General features: G+C 45.5%; 1 protein-coding gene across 3 annotated transcripts in view; it reads right to left on the bottom strand.

The window, feature by feature from the left end:
* The window catches only part of PPM1H (protein phosphatase, Mg2+/Mn2+ dependent 1H), a 262,320-nt gene that overhangs the window by 103,283 nt on the left and 140,904 nt on the right, over positions 1 to 18,133 (bottom strand). The gene's annotated exons all lie outside the window — the stretch shown is intronic.

Genomic DNA, 18,133 nt, shown 5'->3' with positions numbered 1-18,133 from the left:
CATGTTCATCAGAGAATGAATGTGGGAGAAGTCACTGGGACAGTTAACCCAAACACAGCTTTTGACCGCATCCGTGTTTTCTCCACGTCAGCAGCAGGACATAAGCTTTGCCAAAGCTTAGAATTTATCTTTCCGCATACGCAACTGCAATCTTTCTTCTCTCGCTGGCTACGTTTTATTTATACCTTTAAACTGTGGATGGGAGGTCTCCACAAACTGGATGGCTCAGTCCGTTAAGCGTCCGACTTCGGCTCAGGTCATGATCTCGTGTTCTATGAGTTCGAGCCCCGCGTCGGGCTCTGTGCTGACAGCTCGGACCCTGGAGCCTGCTACAGATTCTGGGTCTCCCTCTCTCTCTGCCCCTCCCCTGCTTACACTCTCTCTCAAAAATAAACAAACATTAAAAAGATTTTTTTTAAACTGTGGAGAAAAGAAAAGGGTGTCTGACCCACGAGAGGTCACAAACTATCTGGCAGCAAAGTGGGTTTCTCTTCTCCATGAAGGGTTATGGTGGCCAGACCACTTCCCAGAATGACTAGAATAATTATTTGTCCTGTAAACAGTGCTAAATGGCCAAATGACCTCGAGTCATTCTGAGGGGTAAGCACGGAGTCTCGGGTTGAAGATTATGCTCTAAGCACATGCCAGCTGGACTCTGCTATACAAAACCCTTAAGCATCCTGCAAGGTGTACCATAGCAATAAACACTCGAGCACCCACCACGGGCTGAGCACTGAATCCACATGGGGTAAGCGCTCATGTGTGGGCCCGGATTTCAGACCATCTGCTTCATGAGCAGTGGACTTCTCTTCAGCTCTGAGTCTAACTGTTCGCTACTTGACAAAGCAGCCAAAAGTACGACGTCAACTGCTACAATCTCTTGGGAGTTCCCAGCTCATTGCCTCCTTGGCTGCTCTCTCAGAGGATAATTAGAACCCTTGTCAAATACAGAAAGTTGAATCACTAATGCGATGCTAAAACTTACTGCAGATCATTCAACATTTACTAGAGGTGCATCATGCAGAGATGCAGTAAATGACATTTCTTCACAGAAATTTTTGAGCTTAGGGGAACCTGAGTGGCTCAGTCGGTTAAGCATCCGACTTCAGATCAGGTCTTGATCTCGCTGTTCGTGGGTTTGAGCCCTGCACTAGGCTCCACACTGGGATTCTCTCTCTCTCTGCCCCCTGCCACTCTCTCGCTCTCTCTCAAAATAAATAAATAAACAAAAAAAAATTTTTTTGAGCTTAAAAATCCTATTAGTTTGATGGTTTCATTTTCGGGATGAAGAGACCAAGATCTATGGAGGTTAGGGGTTTGGCCAGTCCGAAACCCGTCTTATCTTCCACCTCAGGGTCCACCCAATGCTATGTTTTACCCTCCTCTTGGGGGACCATTACTTCCCACCTAACCTCCTGGTTGTTTCTGAAACATTTAGGGACACTCACAGATGCATTCTGCCACCCTCTAACAAATGCCAGGATTCTTTCCAGTCCTGAATTCCTGCCTTACTCCAGCCACGACCTTTTCTTTGCCTGCACTGGCTTTCTTCCCCATGCCAGTGATGACCACCCTCCCTCTTGTCTCCTTTGTAAAATCCAGTAATATTAAAAATGTTGAACTGTGGTGAATTTCCCTCCAGACAATTACCAGGGACAAAAATAGTGAAATGAGAGCAAATGAGAGTGACCCAGAAGAAAAGACAGAGTGTGCACCCAGAGACATCACTTACTCCGGAGCAAGTATGTTGAGAGGTACTGTCTGGGGACACACAAGTCCCCTGGCTTATGTCCTACATTGCCGGGAGGGGAAACCATGCTCTGGAAATCTAGGTATGCCCTAAATTAGCGAGAAGAGACCATGGCTGCAAATGCTTGACAGAGCTGAACCACCAATGTGAAGCAAATCTGCCTCAACTTAGGTAGTAGCTGTACTCACCAACAACACTCTCAACACACAGAAGGCTCAGCCTCTAAAAGGAGCTTGAAATTTTAAGCCGTAAAAAATTGACTGAAAATAAACCCATGTGACCTTAAGCATAATGGAAGCCCCAGTAACACCACACTTTCACTGATCAAATTAGAACTTCTAAGACTTCTCCTCTCCCCTTGTTTTCTTTCTTTCTTTCAACAAATACTCCCTGAGTGCCTCCCCTATGCCCAGCACAGGGAACAGGGAACCTGAGAGAACAATCTGCTGCCTGGGAAGGGCAGTGGTCTGTGTGGGAAAGGGGGCAGCGCACCAGAGGGAGAGGCCGGTGGGGGGGTAGAGGGTATACAGTGGGGCTGGAGGGACTGGTAGCGGAGAGCCACATGGAAAGCCAAGGGTGAGCAGGGTGGGGTGCAGCACAGGCTGAAGCAACTGTGTGCACTAGACCTCCAGGGTGGGCGTGCACTGGGCACACGTGAGGAGCTGGACCCGGGGGGAGGGGTGTGTGCACTGGGCATGCATGAGGAGCTGGACCCGGGGGCAGTGAAGATGACCAGATGGGCTTTGAGCAGAGGATGTATCTTCTATAAAGTAGATCATGCTTGTTGTCTGAGGAAAGTGGATCGGTGTGGGACAGAACTCAAAGAGGGAAACAACAGCCTGTCGTGAAGTTTAAGCGTGAGATATGCTGGTCCTGACTGAGGGTTGGGTAATGGAAATCACGAGAAACGATATATTCATGAGGTAATGTGGAATCAGAACTGACAGAACTCGGGTTAGGCTGGATGGGGAGCCAGGGCAGTGGGGCCGAGGCCATGTTTATCAGGTGTCTCCATGTGCCAGGGACCGTTCCCCCACAATTAACCATCTCCTCCATATCCCAGGTCCCTGTGCACCCACCATGTAGTGTCGTCCCCAGACTAGGTGCATCTGCTTGCCTAGGCTCCTTTAAAGAACACTTTAAAGTCCACAATGACATCGATGCTGTCATGGTCTTTTCAAACAACAGTGCTATTTATAATCAATTTCTTGGAGAGCCTAAGTAGAGTTGAGCCTGCTTCTGGAAGAGCTTTGAGAGGATACAAAGCTAAGATTCCATTCCTGCCACAGATGAGCTCTAGCCTATTAGGAGAGGGCGGAAGAGATGCTCAATTATGCTGCAGTGTGAAAACAACAGAGAAGGGGGCTGCCTGGATCTCTGGCACACAGAAAAGCACCAGGAAACAGGTCTCTGCCTGGGAGAGGACAGGGGAAGCAGGGAAGACACCAAGGAAGCAGTGATACCTAACTTGAGTCTTCTAGAAGACATCCCAGGGTGATGCTGGACAGACAAGGTGGGAGGCAGTAGCATGTTTTAAAAACAAGAGGAAGAGGATGGTTTAGATCTGGGCGGGGGGTGCATAATTACATGGTCTGGCATTGCCAGGGCTTGTGATAGGAGAAGTGACAGGAGACAAAGGTAAAGGCAGGCTGACAAAGGCGGCTGGAATCCGGACTCGTTTCTGCAGATAGAAAGTCCCTGAAGGGCTTTAAACAGGGAAGTGGTGTGACCACCCACATATTAGTCGTCTTGGGAAGTGACTGGCTGGGTACAGCGGAGTGGCGATCCCCATAAAGAACCCTCGTGAGGCTCCCTTACTGAGCCTACCAGAGATGCTCTGGGCTACTGACAGGATTTGCTGATACACAGGAGGAGAGAAAGCGTGGTCACCATATTCTAGGTTTCTTGTTTAAGTAATCGGGTGCTGCAGCAGCACCCCAAAATTGGGGACCCAGAGAAAGGCACCATTTGGGAAAATTCCTTTAATTTGGGGCACATTAAGCATGAACACGTTTGCAGGACATCTTATTTATTTAGACCTTACCTTGTTCTAGAAAGGATTTAAAGAGAGGTTACACACACAGACACAAGATGAAATAAAAAATAGATATATGTGAAAAATGAAACTAGGGGAGATCAGAGGAAGCTAGGAATTAAGTTAATAGAAAACACACATGCTGGAAGGCTCTTGGCATTAGTTGTCACAAACGCTTCCTAACAGCAGCACCAAAACCAGCCCAGTCAGTTGACTCATCTCAGGGTCCAAAATGAAAAAAAACATCCCTCCTAACCCCCGGCCCTTCCCTAAAATGCACAGGAAAGTCCTCTGTGGTACCTAGGAAAGAGGACTCTGTGATGAAACAAACAGCAGGTTCTTCAGCAGGATCCCTGCCAGTACATACAGCAAGCCGTTTCACCCGGAGCTGTTTTTCTCAACCTTCTGCAAGGGAGGCACATATATGGCATTAGGACTGCAGGTCAGAAAACCAGGGGAGTCACAAGGATGAGGTCAGCCCTAATCCAGGGACAGACCTGGGAATTTCTTAGAGGGATGTCAGAACTAGAAATCCTCCCTATGTACTATTTCTCACAACAGGATCTCTCAAAACACTGAAAGGCAGCGTGTTCCTGGTCATGCTGTCCGACAAATACCTGGACAGCCGTTACCCTACGTGCCAAGGCACGGGCCTGGAGAGCAGGTTCGACTCGGGGATACGGCGAAGAGGAACATCAAAGTGTGAGCAAAGTCAGAAGGCTGACCCTGCCATGTGCCTGCACGGAAGAGCCCTGGCATTCTGCAGAGGTGGGACGGGGAGGTGAGCAGAGGGAGGCGGTCATGAGACGTGGAAAGCAGTCCAGTTTGGGCAGCATCAGGACACAAGTGGTAGATGAAGGTGCATGAGGTGGCTGAGGGTGGGGTGTAGAGCCACTGGCCCCGGGGTGGGCTGCATTTTAGGGGCAGGAGACAGAGTAAAATCCTTGAGGCCACCAAAGAGATGGCTTCCAGAAGGGACAAATTATGCATTTATGGCAGCTGCCTTCAGTCCCTTCTGGACGTAGGTGTCTCAGCTAAGGTATTACTAGCTTCTGTAACAGATAAACCCTACAAATCCCAGTGGCTTAACATGATACGTTTATGTCACATATGAAACATCAAGTCCACTTAGCAAATTGGGAGGTCGGGGGAGGGAGTCCTAGGGAATTAGGTGGCTGGGTGTTCTGGCCGCTTCAGCACATACTTCCCAGGCCAGTGTCGGTGGTCAACCTCTTATCCCAGAACAGGGAGAATGAAAGGATGGGGTGCTCAAGGGTCTCCTAGGCCTGGAATAAATCCCCACAAACTCGGTGGCCTGAAACAACAGGAATCCACTCTGTTACAATTCTAGAGGCTGAAAGTCTGAAATCAAGAGTCAGCAGGGTCCTGCTCCCTCTGAGGCTCTACAGGAGAATCCTTCTCTGCTTCTTCTAGCTTCCGGTGTGTCCTGGCAAGCCTTGGCGTTCTTGACCCGTGTTGCTTAACTCTCAACTTGGCTTCTACCTTCACATGTCATCTTCCCTGGCTCTCTCTGCCTTCACCTGGCCTTGTAAGAAAACCAGTCATTGGGGTTAGGGCCGCCCTAATCCAGGATGACCTCACCTTAACCTCCCTCTTAATCACATCTGCAAAGATCCTATTTTCAAACTCGGTCACATTCACAGATTTGAGGGTTAGGACCTGGATACACCATTTTGGAAGACACAACTAAAGCATTACAGCATTTTATGGGTCTTTTGTGGGTCATATCGGAGAAGTGGCACCCATCACTTCTGCGCACAACCCCTCGGCTAAAACCACACAGCCTCGCCTAAGTGCAGAGAAGGCTGGCAGGGTAGTGTTCCGTGCCCAGGAGGAAGAGGGAAAGTGTTTAGAGAGCAGCTAGTCAGCTCCTCCATAAGCAGGGTGAGTAAGGTGGGGGAAGAAAACTGTATTCCAAGGAAGTGATGGGGCTAGGGTTAAGGCCATGAGGAGGGGAGAAGTAGAGACAGGAACAGCTGTCTCCTGGGAGGGTCTTGGGGAGAAGGAACTGGCCAGAGGAGAACAGAGCAGAGAGGGGACATGTGTGTAGGCAGAGGGAATGAATGAAGACAGTGAGGGTTGAGGGCTTAGGTAGAGTCTGGGTTTCGGGAGGAGACGGGACCAAGAACACTGGTGGAAATAATCAGTATATCTCTGAAGCTAGATACAGCAGGGTGTAAACTTCTGTGAAACGCCAAATTCTAACAGAAAAGATTGCTGGGGTTTGTCTGGCTCTCTGTCCGATTTCGCTGAGTACTGTGCTGGGACATGCTTACTTTGCACAGCTCATCACACGTTCTCATGTGCCCACACTGCACACATCATGCACAGATATGCTGGGAAACCCACGAGTGCTGTTTCTCTTTCGAGCACCACTGGACATTCCCAGTGTGGTAGGCCTCAAAGTTCTTATAGAAATGTCGGGTCAACCAGAAGACTGCCTGCTGGCAATGCAGTAAAATAGTAACTAATGCCTTGGCATCACGTAATTACATACTCGCTAGTCTAGCTCTTCCTGGTGTGGCCTCATCTCCCCAAAAGGCTCTGACCTTCAAACCTACACTATTTGGGAATGAGGTTTTCTACAAGAGCCCAAGTTCAGGAAAAGCTAAAGTGTGTGTGTGCGGGTGTTCCTAAGTGGATATTACGTTAGCCTGTTACAGAACACAATCACAGTGGCCACGACATGCACACGAAGCCTTACGCAACATCCCATGAGGCAGCACTCACGCCTCAAACAGAGGGCAAAAGGAACGGCTATGGAGTCACCAACATCAATTCTAGGGCCTGAACAAACCTGTTTGAGAGACTGCACACAACCTAAATCATTTAAGCATCCCTTCTGGAACACAGCGTGAAGAATGGCTGGTTAGGTCTTTTTATTTGACATTTATTCAGGGCCTTCTGTAGGCAAAAGCACTATATGAAAATATGGGTGCTGAAAGCACAGTACCGTGCGGTGGTTTTTAAAACTTCACAGAGGGACACCTGGGTGCTGAGTCAGTTAAGCAGCCAACTCTTGACTTCAGCTCAGGTCCTGATCTCATGGTTTGTGCGTTTGAGCTCCGTGTCAGGCTCTGCACTGACAGTGTGGAGCCTGCTTGGGATTCTTTCTTTGCCCCTCCTCTACGTGTGTGTGTGTGTGTGTGTGCACACACACTCAAGATAAATAAAACTTGAAAAAATAAAATAAAAATAAAAACTTCATAGAAAACCATAAGCAACTGAGATAGGGGATAATAATCATGATCATTATAGTAATAAAAACATGTATTGAACAATTACTGGATTCCAGGAACTTAGGTAACACTTACCACATTACACACTTATAATCCTTCTACCAACCTTATTATGGGTAAGGTGTCTCATCAACCCCATTTCACTGATAAATGAACAAAGGCACAGAGAGGTTGGGTACTTTAAGGTCACACAGCACCATAAATAAGTGGCAGAGCTGGGACCAGAAGCCATCTAGGCCATCTCCAGAATCTGTGTTCTAAGTAGTCTATAACTGCCCTACCACAAGTATTCTTATTTATTTTATGTACCGAGACTTTGCTATATGACTTCATTTAAATGAAGGGTCTGAAGAGGGAGTATAGTCTAGCCAATTGAGAACTGGAGCCGCCTGCTTAGAAGAGTGACCCTATGTCCTTGGAATCCTGGGGGCAGTTATGGCTCTGACTTGCCAGCTCAGAGTTACAAAGAACATGATTGAGGGTGTGGGAGCGGGGAGTGGAACTATACATAAACTTTGACATAGGAAAGAACCAAACCCTGGGGGGCCGGTGGGGAGGCAAGTACAAAGATGAATCGGTGTGAAAATTAATGACATGAATCCAATTTTTGCAGGCAGGTCTGAAGGCCCATGGTAGGGAATGAGTTCCCACTCTGTAACTGCTAAAGGCTTTTTACTGCCTGGCATGCCACTGGGAGAGAAAAGCAAGGATCCCAGAGCTGGGTGGTCAAGCACAGCCCAACGCAAAGGGTCAGGCAGGCTCCGCGCCCAGCAGCATGATTGAGGGCTTCTTGTGCTGCTTAGCTCCCTGGGAAGCATGACCTTGACTTCACAGCTATGTCTTGCAAGGATAAAAAAAAAAAAAAACAAAAAAAAAAAACAAAAAAAAAAAACCCAAAAAAAACTTGTTTGTTTGTTGAATGCCTGAGAGGCTGGAGGCTTTTTGAAGGGTTTTGCTGGGGGGTGGGGGTCGGGGATGACTTTTTCTGTGTTACTTAGAGACAACCAATGCTTGCCAAAACACTAGGTTAAAAAAAAATCACAAAGCTTGAGAGCTGGAAAGAATATTAAGGGCTGCCTAGTGTGCCTTCAATGTACCTCAAGGATGACTGTAAACAACATGGAGCCCCCCGCCCCCGTCCTCCACCGGCAATGGTCGTATAGAATGTGCTGACTTGAATTCAGCATGTTGTCCAGATCCAATCTGGTAAGAACATAGTTCTAGAGTCCAGAGGCAACCTCTGGCGGCAGTATGAAGTAAGATGGGTTGTACTCCACACGAGAGTCCCAAAACAGGAATGCTATCTGAAAAGTACCCAACACATGCTTTTACATCAGTCCCAGAGGTAATGTAGCTCTTTCATAGTCAAGCCATCCATACTGTAAAATTTATTTTACATTGCATCCTATTTTCATGACAATCTAAGACCTACTAAAGTGGCAGACTCTAAAGTGTTAGGAGTAACAGCAGTAATCGTAATATATTGATAATCAATATCAACAACTTTATTAGATGCTTCCCTATGGCAGGAAGGCACTTGTCTGAATACTTCAAACACACTCAATCAGCATGTAATAATGCTTTTACATGCACTGTGTGTTTTGCGTCTTTATTTTATTGATTGCCAGTCTTCCCCTCACTAAATCGCAAGCTCCAGGAGGACAGGGGGGGGGTGTCTCCATTTTAACTAAGTGTCAAGTTCCCAGAGTACTGCCTGGCACACGGGGGACATTCAATTATTTTTTGAATCAAATTGACTCATTGAATCTTCGCATTGCCTCTGTGATACAGGGACTGTTAAAATTCTGATGTTACAGAGGAGGGAACTGGCATACAGAATGGTTCCATTGCTTGTTCAAGGTCACACAGTAAATGATGGAGCTGGAATTCAAACCCAGGCCTCCTGGCTTGCAAGCTTGCACTTCTAACCAACGCTTAGCGTCTCTGACTCTCTATTTTAATACACACAATAGCTAACATATACTGAGTACCTACTATGTACCAGCCACATGAGATAAATGCCCAATGTGCACTCTCTCAGGGGGTTAAAAAAAAAATTGTTAGGCTTTTCTTAGGCTTACTGAATCAGAATCAGTAAGGTGGGGCTGGAGGTTTTTTCATTCATTCATTCATTCATTCATTCATTCATTCATTCATTCATTTATTTTTGGAAGCACTTCAGCTGATTCTTATGTAACCACTCCAGGAACCATTGGTCTAACCCAAATCCCCTGCCCCCCACTTTTTTTTTTCTTTACCGATAAGGAAATTGAAGCCCAGAGAAATTGCCTTTCTCGAATTCCCACTGATAGCCAGGAGCAGAGCTGAAACTAGAACCCACATTCCCTTCCTTTTCTTTCCTTGGCAGGATTTTGCCTCGTGTGCACTCAGTAGGATCGGCTGTTTCTTGCATCCAATACTCTTTCTGCCCTACTATTGCTGTCCACTAACCCTTTGCTGAGCCACCACCCGCCTGAGGGCATTATGAAGAATATTTCATTTTCTCCTTGGCTGATAACATTAACATGCCTAAGACAAAAGAGCGTAAATACAGAACCCTGAAGCAACAAAAAAAAATAGGAAGGTTTCCGGAGTACAGATGCGTGATGCTGCCTTTGGTTGCCTCAATGAGACGGTAGGAGAAAGAGCACGGGGCTGGGAGCCCAGAGACCAGGAGGTAAACTCCAAACTTGACGCCAGCTGTGAGATGGTCCAAAATTCATACCACTCTCTGAGCCTCCGTTCCCTGCTTTGGAAACAAGTGGAGTTAAAAAGATCCTGTTAATGGATCTCAGAGATGTCTTCCACAGCTCTGAAATTTGGTGACCACTAAGTAATATCCAGCCAGAAACCAACCTGGCCGGCTCAGCTCCCTGCACTCCTGAGGCCCTGATCCATTTTCCTCTGCCGTCTTCTCGGCTCAGATGCCAATAGACAGATAAGATGCCTCAAACCTCAAGCCCAGAGAAACTTTTCAGATGCCACTTGTACCAGTTCTGATGGGGCTCAATCCCCTGGGACCTGTACCACAGGATCTCCCCAGATTTGAGCCTTGCAGGAAGCCATGACCTGGGCTCCTGGTAGTTTCCCCACTGTCCAGTGCTGACCTTCAGGCCCTCAGAGGCCCTGACTTAGTGACCCTAGTACTTTGTCTACCACTGAATATTAAGGCTGAGCATTTTTCAAAGCTTACCTCCTTTCTCATTCTGAACTAGCAACTCACAGGTCAGTGGCTGCCTATGAGCCTGGGAGGTAGGTGCCACCTTTCCCTTAGAATTACATCCTGCCCTCTATGTGAAGAGTGAACCCTTTTTAAAAAAAACATGCTTTAAAAATGTTTATTTATTTTGAGGAGAGAGACAGACAGACAGACAGACAGACAGACAAAGAGCAGGGGAGGAGCAGGGAGAGGGAGAGAAAGAATCCCAAGCAGGCTTCACATTCAATGCAGAGCCCCAGGTGGGGCCGGATCTCATGACTGTGAGATCAGGACCTGAGCCAAAAGCAAGAGGTGGATGCTTAACCGAGCCGCCCATGCCCCAGGAGCAGACTCTCTTTTATGTTTGTTTTAAATACTGGCCCCCACCGCAGTGCCCACTAATGTTACTATGACCACTACCGTTGCTGCTACCACCACAAGCACCACACCACCGCTCCTGCTGCAGCCTGCCCCTCGGCTGGTGGAGCCAATAAAACCGCCCGGGATCAGTTTCGTGGCTCTCCCCTCTCCACCCCTCCACCCCTCCACGGTACCTTTGACTCATCCTTCTGGCACCTTCCCAAAGGGAAGTGGTTTTCCAGAACACCTCATAAAGGGTTTCAGAGCATCGCAGGTATAAAGTAGCAGCTGGCCCCACTTCCTCCTGAGGGAGGAGGATGGTTTGCTCTCAGGTCATTACCCGGCATGGTTTTGATGCAAGTCAGCTTCATACCTCAGACTGGTGGCCCCGATGTCTGACTCAGTATTGGCTTGTCTTAACAACCCAGGCAAGACGTATGTGGATTATTTAAAACCAAACAGACAAACAAAGATAACGTGAAATAAAAAAATAAGATAAAAACCTAAAATAAGGTTTTCAGAAAGTGGCCAAGGAGACCCACCCACAGCCAAAGTGTATGTGTAGCTACACGGTGGGGGAGGATGAGTCAGGGCACAGAACCGGGTAGTGGTTAAGTACACGCACTTGGGACTCACGGGCCTCAGTTTGAATTCTAGCTGCACAGTGCACAGTATGATGTCGGGCAAGGTACAGGCTCTGTGATGGGGTTTGCTCATCTATGTGATATTAAAATAACAATGGCCTCTTCCGTGGAACTATTGACCTGAACCGGTATGCCATTTAAAAATCTCTACAACCTGCGCTCCTGGGTGGCTCAGTTGGTTAAGCTTCCAACTTCAGCTCAGGTCATGATCATGGTTTGGGAGTTCAAGCCCTGCATCAGGCTCTGCACTGACAGTGTGGAGCCTGCTTGGGATTCTCACTCTCCCTCTTTCTCTGCCCCTTCCCTGCTTTTTCTATCTCTCTCTCTCAAAATAAATAAATAACTTTTTTAAAAAATTAAAAAAGAATCTCTACAACATAATGATAAGAATTTTAAACTAACCTCAAAAGAACAGAAATTTCTAAAACATCAGTATAGTCATACCCTACACCTGATTAATGCCATCTTTCTTCCTTAGCATGAAATAAGTATTGTTTTCTGTGATGAACTTTCTAAAGACAAATACATTCAGTATGATGTTTACTTGCAGGCTTTTTCATTATTCAAATATGCTTCCAAGATCAAAGTGGATCATGGTGAAACAGCTAGTTCTCTGCTATCTGACAATTTAAGCTGAACTTATGGCACCTCTTCTAAAACTAACAGTGACAAAGTTAAAGCAACAAAAGAGATCACCACTGTTTGGGCTTAAAAAACAATGATATCCAAGTTGTAGCTTCATCAGCTCAATGGGGAAAAATGTACCAGAAACAAACAAAGACACGATCACCAATTGAACCTACCATGAATTCCCTTCTCAATGCCCAGGGGTGGCTGAAACTGCCAAATGTTTATCATATTAAATTCCCTTGGTCCAGGGAAAACAACTTAGAATAAATACATTTCCCAGAAGCCTTGTTTTCTCGGGATGGATATTCGCCTGAATTCTAGCCAGTGGAAAGCATGCAGACACGACAGGTGCTGCTTCTGAGCCAGGGCCATAAACACCTCCCTTGACTGCTCCCCACCCCCATCCAGGCTCCTGTCCCTTTCTAGCTGACTAGATGGAGGCGTACCTCCAGAGACCATGGAAGCCAAGTGCTAAAGACGACAGAGCCTCCTTCATGCCAGGTCCTCAGATGTCTGCAAGACACAAAGCCACTGCTTCTCCAGACTAGTGAATTTGAGCATCTATTGTTTCCACACTTAGCCTACCTAACGTATCATTGCACAGCAGGAAACCTTTGTACCTGTCCTAATACAAACCATGAGATCATTAATTTCTTGTAAGAAGGAAAAAGGAAACATCACAATGTTTCAAAGATTCCCCTAAAGTCACTGAAACATGGCACTTAATGGGGACCCTGAGAAATCAAATTACTTAGTGCAACACTCTTGCTAGGTGGTCATAGAGCTGATGCACAAATATTTTCCTTAGGAGAGAACCCAGCATTTTCCACAGCAGCTCCCTGCATCTGTGTTCAGCTCTAAGTTTGTACCGAGTACAATGACAATAAAGCAATTAACCATTACTGAGCAGTTACTGTGGACCTGGCCCTGTGCTGAATGCTTTCTTCACGTCTGCTCATCTAGTCCTCCCTGGAAAGTGGTGCTGCCATCATCTCCTTTACAGGTAGCAAAACTGAGCCACTGGACACATGAGATTGGCCCAAGTTTGCATACAACTACAAGTGGCCGAGCCAGGATTCAACTCGGGCAGTTTGAGCCCATGTTCCTAACCACTGCCCTTTCCTCCTGTGGCTATCACCTCTGTCCCTGACTCATGGAGAACAACCCTATCCACGCTCCCTTGTACCTGACGAATATCCAAAGATCTCTTACATCAATACAAATTATCTTTCCATGTGACTAACAAACTCTACTTAGTCTGCATTTTTTTCTATCCCTTCAAACATGGTTCTAAACCTCTTCACCACTCTGGCCTCTGGAATATTCCTGTCCATTCATGCACATGTTGAATTGTGTTACCTAGAGAGAGACTTCACATGTAAAACAAGATTAATAATAGTTCTTCCCCAAAAGGGCTGGTGTGAGGATTAATCAGGTTACTCATGTAAAGCCCTAGAAACTAGAAAGAACGCCTGAGACAAAATAAGCCAACAAAAAACCATTATGTATTATTTGCCTCATACTTCAGATGCTTCAGTCTGGGATTACGTTAAGTTCTGGTGTCTACACCACACTGACCAGATTGAACTTACTGTCCACTTAAATACATTTTTAAAAAATGTGAGCCACTGATAAGCTTCATCTCTTATATCCTGCTAGCTTTTTCCCCCCTTTCAACAGGTAATACACTTTACCTTCACTGTTGTTAAACTTCACCTGGTGAGTTGTAGCCCACTTTGCCAGGTACTAAAGGTCTTTCTGTATCTTGCCAGCTCATCTTACCTGACTTCACACGATCAACAAATAAGATGACTAAACCCTAAAAATCATGGTGATGGCCAATGTGGCCCAAAGATAAAACTTTAGGATTCTACACTAGAAAATTCCCTTGTGACACTGATGCACTGTTTCATCCTATCTCAGCAGCTAGGGATAGATAAAAGGTACGATCATGAACCATTTTATGCCAGTATTTGTATATGCAAATATTCCATTCCTACAAATGCCAAGAGACTTCCCGGCCCAGCCCTTCCATGGGAGTAAAGTTGTTCAAGCATGATTTGGGTGGGATGGGGAAACCACAGCCACAAGTGCACTCTGCCAGGGGCCCAACCATAAGAGACCAGAAGTCCACACAGGGGCATGCTTGACCCATTTCAGAGACAAATGGGGGCTTCTGGGGGGGGGGGGAGGCTTCAGAACTATCCAGCAGTCAGTGGGAATCTGAGATAAGGAGCTAAACCATAGGAGAAATCTTTACTCTAACTCACACTTTTCAAGGAGAAGGGCCTATGCTCCAGAGTAGGAGACTGGCAAAAAGGAATTTGCAGCCAGCTGACAGGTGCAGGCAGGGCCCCTCCACCTCAGGCAGCAGCATCGGAGAGCCTAAGGGGGGAACATCACCACAGAAGCCCTCCAGCATGTGGTGTCTGGATGCAGCCAGGAGGGCCGGATGCTTGGATAGCCTTCAGAGTTGGGCACTTTGGCCTCAGGCCAGGAAGAGCTGTAGTTTTTAAACCCTAAGGACACAGTGGCTCCTTCCTGGCTCTCTTAGATGCCAGGAGTAGACTTCAGAGCAGGGGTTCTTCTATATTTCAGAATAACCCGGAGGGCTTGCTAAACCATAGATTGCTAAAGCCCTATACGCTAGGTCTCTGATTTAGTTGGTCTGGGGTAGAACTCCAGAATTTACTTTTCTAACAAGGTCCCAGATACTACTGCTGGTTTGAGCACCACATTTTGAGAACCACTGATTCAGGGCAAGGGGTGTCAGGGTCAGGTTCAAAAATATCCAAGGGGAAGAGATAGGGAGGAAGTCCAGAGAGAGAAGGGTCTCTTACATGCCCTCTGTGTAGACAGTGAGTGGCTTGATAGGAAAAGTAGAGACTGTTATGAGCCATCACAGTCTCTATGTCTTTGCATGTATTTGTGAGTATTTGATAGTAATATTTTCTTTCTGCTATTCCCTTCTACAGGTTATGGGTATAGCTAAGGGATTATGCAAATATATACAGAAAAGAGAGGGAGCCATGCAGAAAAAGGTAGAAATAGCGATTTAACTTTCACAGTAGAGAATGGAAGTTAATTTTCACTTTTCTCCATACTATTTTTCAGATACCTGTGAAACACAGTGAGAGATGTGGTGAACTTAATGTAGTCAATGGAAGAAGATCAAATATACTTCTGGACTCAAAGGAAGGCCATTATCAAAGAAGCAGCTCACTGGCAGGTATGGATAGACAAACCACCTATGAGTAAGCAGTTTCAGGAAGGTTGTGTACCGGGCATTTATGTCCATGAACATCAACAGGAGGGAATAGTTCTTTACATTCTCTTGGGTTGGAGGAAGTTACATCATGTTTCACTGTCTTACCACTAGCAAAGCGGAGAAGGCTGAGAGACAAAACACCACAGAAATATAACTGGTTTTGAACTGAGAAATGTTGCAGTCTTGTTTAAAACCTAACTCCTATCCTCAAGAAAATTCAGACTTACCAGAGGAATTCACCTTTCCATATTCTGAATGAGTATGGAAAGCTGTAAGTTAGATGGAGGATAATTCTGGACAATTAAAAATGAGGGAAAGAGATAGCAAAGAAAGCCACCCTGGCTGGACTTCCTGGCTTCATTTAAAGGACAATTAGTGGAATGCTTCTTCACTCCTATAGATAGAGCTACATCATGAACACATTTGACCTTCCTGATCTTTCCTTAGGAGGACCTTGAACATGACAAAATGGGGATCTGAATTCAAGGCAGTTATTATTTACAACATAGTCAGCCAGGCAATCCAGACAATGCTTGTTATTTTCAATAGATAATCATCAAAATTAAAACACAGAATTTACAATGCTATCACAGAACTCTGAGACCTTTAAAAGTGGGTGGCAGCCCTCATTTTGAGAAAACAGCATTCCTTGTATCATGAATGAATGAACTGGACCACTCAAAGCTTATCTGCTTCACTATTGCAATGTATTTAAAATAGATTTTAAGTGCAGCCATCCCCTCAAAGGTTTACACTCCATAAACTTTTTCAGGTAAAATCAAAGATGCCACTGATTATAATGTATGCCATCATTTTACATACAAGTAGGAAAGAAAAAAAAGTTAATTAGAAACTCTTGATTTTAGAGACGTGAAAATGTCTCTAAAAACAAACAAACAAACAAAAAAACCCTGTAAGTCTTAGCACGGATGGGAAATCCCAAGGTACAGGCACTAAGCACATGACACTGGGGTCACCTGGATGGCTCAGTCAGTTGTGCCCAACCCTTGATCTCAAATCAGATCTTGATCTCAGGGTCATGAGTTCAAGTCCCACACTGGGCCCCATGCTGGGTGTGGGGCCTACTTAAGATATATATATATATATATATATATATATATATATACACACACACACACACACACACACACACACACACACATATGGCACACACATATATATATGTGGCACTCTGACTTCCAGCTGGGGGAAATCACTTTGCTGTGCCTCAGTATACCTATCTGACATTAACAATGCCTGCTTGTCACTAAATTACTGAGAGAATTGGATATAATTCTTTATTATGTTACGGTATTTAACATGTGCCTAGCACTTATGTCTTCTTGTCCTGTTACTATAAATTTGGCAAGAGTGGAATCATCAAGTTAACAAGTCTTCAACGATGTTCTTTCATCTGAATGAGTTCACCTAGTCTCAGTTGCCAAACCTTCAGATGTTGTTTCAAATAAGTGGCACTGGCTTTGCCTCCTTAGTGCCTTAGCTCCATAGAAATAAAATGAAATCATCTTCTAAAATGAATTCAAAGCATCTTCTCAAACTGAAGAATCCCTCCAAGCCCTAAGGAGCCAATGACTCAAACACAATGGGTGATAGCTTGCATATTGCTTTGCATGACATTTGCACATGACCAGTTCTTTTTTGCTAGAAGAAGAAACCTGCCCACCATCTGCTTCTTTCCTAGTCCCTTATGATCCCCTAGGTGTTTAGTCGGCTGCCTTTGCCTAGGAAAAATAAAGCAACTGTCACGCATCAAGTAGTTCTTGCGTGTTCCTCTACAGCTAGTTACCTCGGCTGAGGTGAGAAGGGCAGATCTGTTCCAGGCTGTGCACCAGTCGCTGAGGAAAGAAAGGCAAGTCTGTCCCAAACTCTGCACTAGTCACCTGGCATCACTGTAGACCGAGGTGCATCATACTACACCGAGGGGAGTCAGTGACTCAAAAACCACGAAGCCACCAACAACAGGAGGCAGCCCCTCCTGAAAAGAACTGCCAACATACATGTGCCTGATGGGGAATCAAATGGTTCACAGTTCGCTAAGTGGCTCAGAAAATAGTTCCTTACCACCAGTAGCTTCCGAATCAAACCAGTGCAATGCTTCTCCTTCCCTGAGTGTGAATAATAATGGGGTAGTGAACCTATGACAAAGATTTGTTTTCACTCTCAAAACTGTCAAGATTTGGAGCGCCTGGGTGGCTCAGTCGGTTAAGCGTCCGACTTCGGCTCAGGTCATGATCTCACGGTCCGTGAGTTCGAGCCCCGCGTCGGGCTCTGTGCTGACAGCTCAGAGCCTGGAGCCTGCTTTGGATTCTGTGTCTCCCTCTCTCTCTGACCCTCCCCTGTTCATGCTCTGTCTCTCTCTGTCTCAAAAATAAATAAAACATTAAAAAAAAAAAACCTGTCAAGATTTAAAGTAAACATACAACAGCCAATGTCTGGCAATAAAGAAGAAAAAATAGGAATTAATCAGGGCCCTATTGCTACAGAACTCTGTCAACTCTAATCATCTGTTTAAATTCAGCCCTTGGATTCATGACTACTTGCTCAGAAGTAATGATGGACCCACATTTACATAAATCTGATCAAAGTTCACTTAATTGTTGATTCTGGGGAATAACTGACTATTTTTGTAAATTCAAATACCTATATTATTGGCACATAAACTAGGCAATGATCTTACAGAAGAAGATAGTGAATAACTGTTGTTCATACAAGAGCTAAAAATAGCACCCTAATGAATATATGTCCTATAGGTTATCCTCCAGATGGTGAACACAAATAACAATTCATACTGCTCTTAGATTTCTATATGACATATGACCCATACATGAACAGCAAATCCAACCGATCAGCCATAAAACCCCCAATTCATACCTAGATACTGGAGCCTGAACACTGCACATGTAATTTAGCTTATTAGGTTTTTAAAGATGCTATTTTATCATAGGATAATATGTGTGTGTGTGTGT

Source organism: Neofelis nebulosa, chromosome 8 (genome assembly GCF_028018385.1).
Source record: "Neofelis nebulosa isolate mNeoNeb1 chromosome 8, mNeoNeb1.pri, whole genome shotgun sequence".
NCBI lineage: Eukaryota > Metazoa > Chordata > Mammalia > Carnivora > Felidae > Neofelis > Neofelis nebulosa.
The sequence above is the reverse complement of the archived record's forward strand: the minus strand, read 5'-3'. Positions and strand labels throughout refer to the sequence as shown.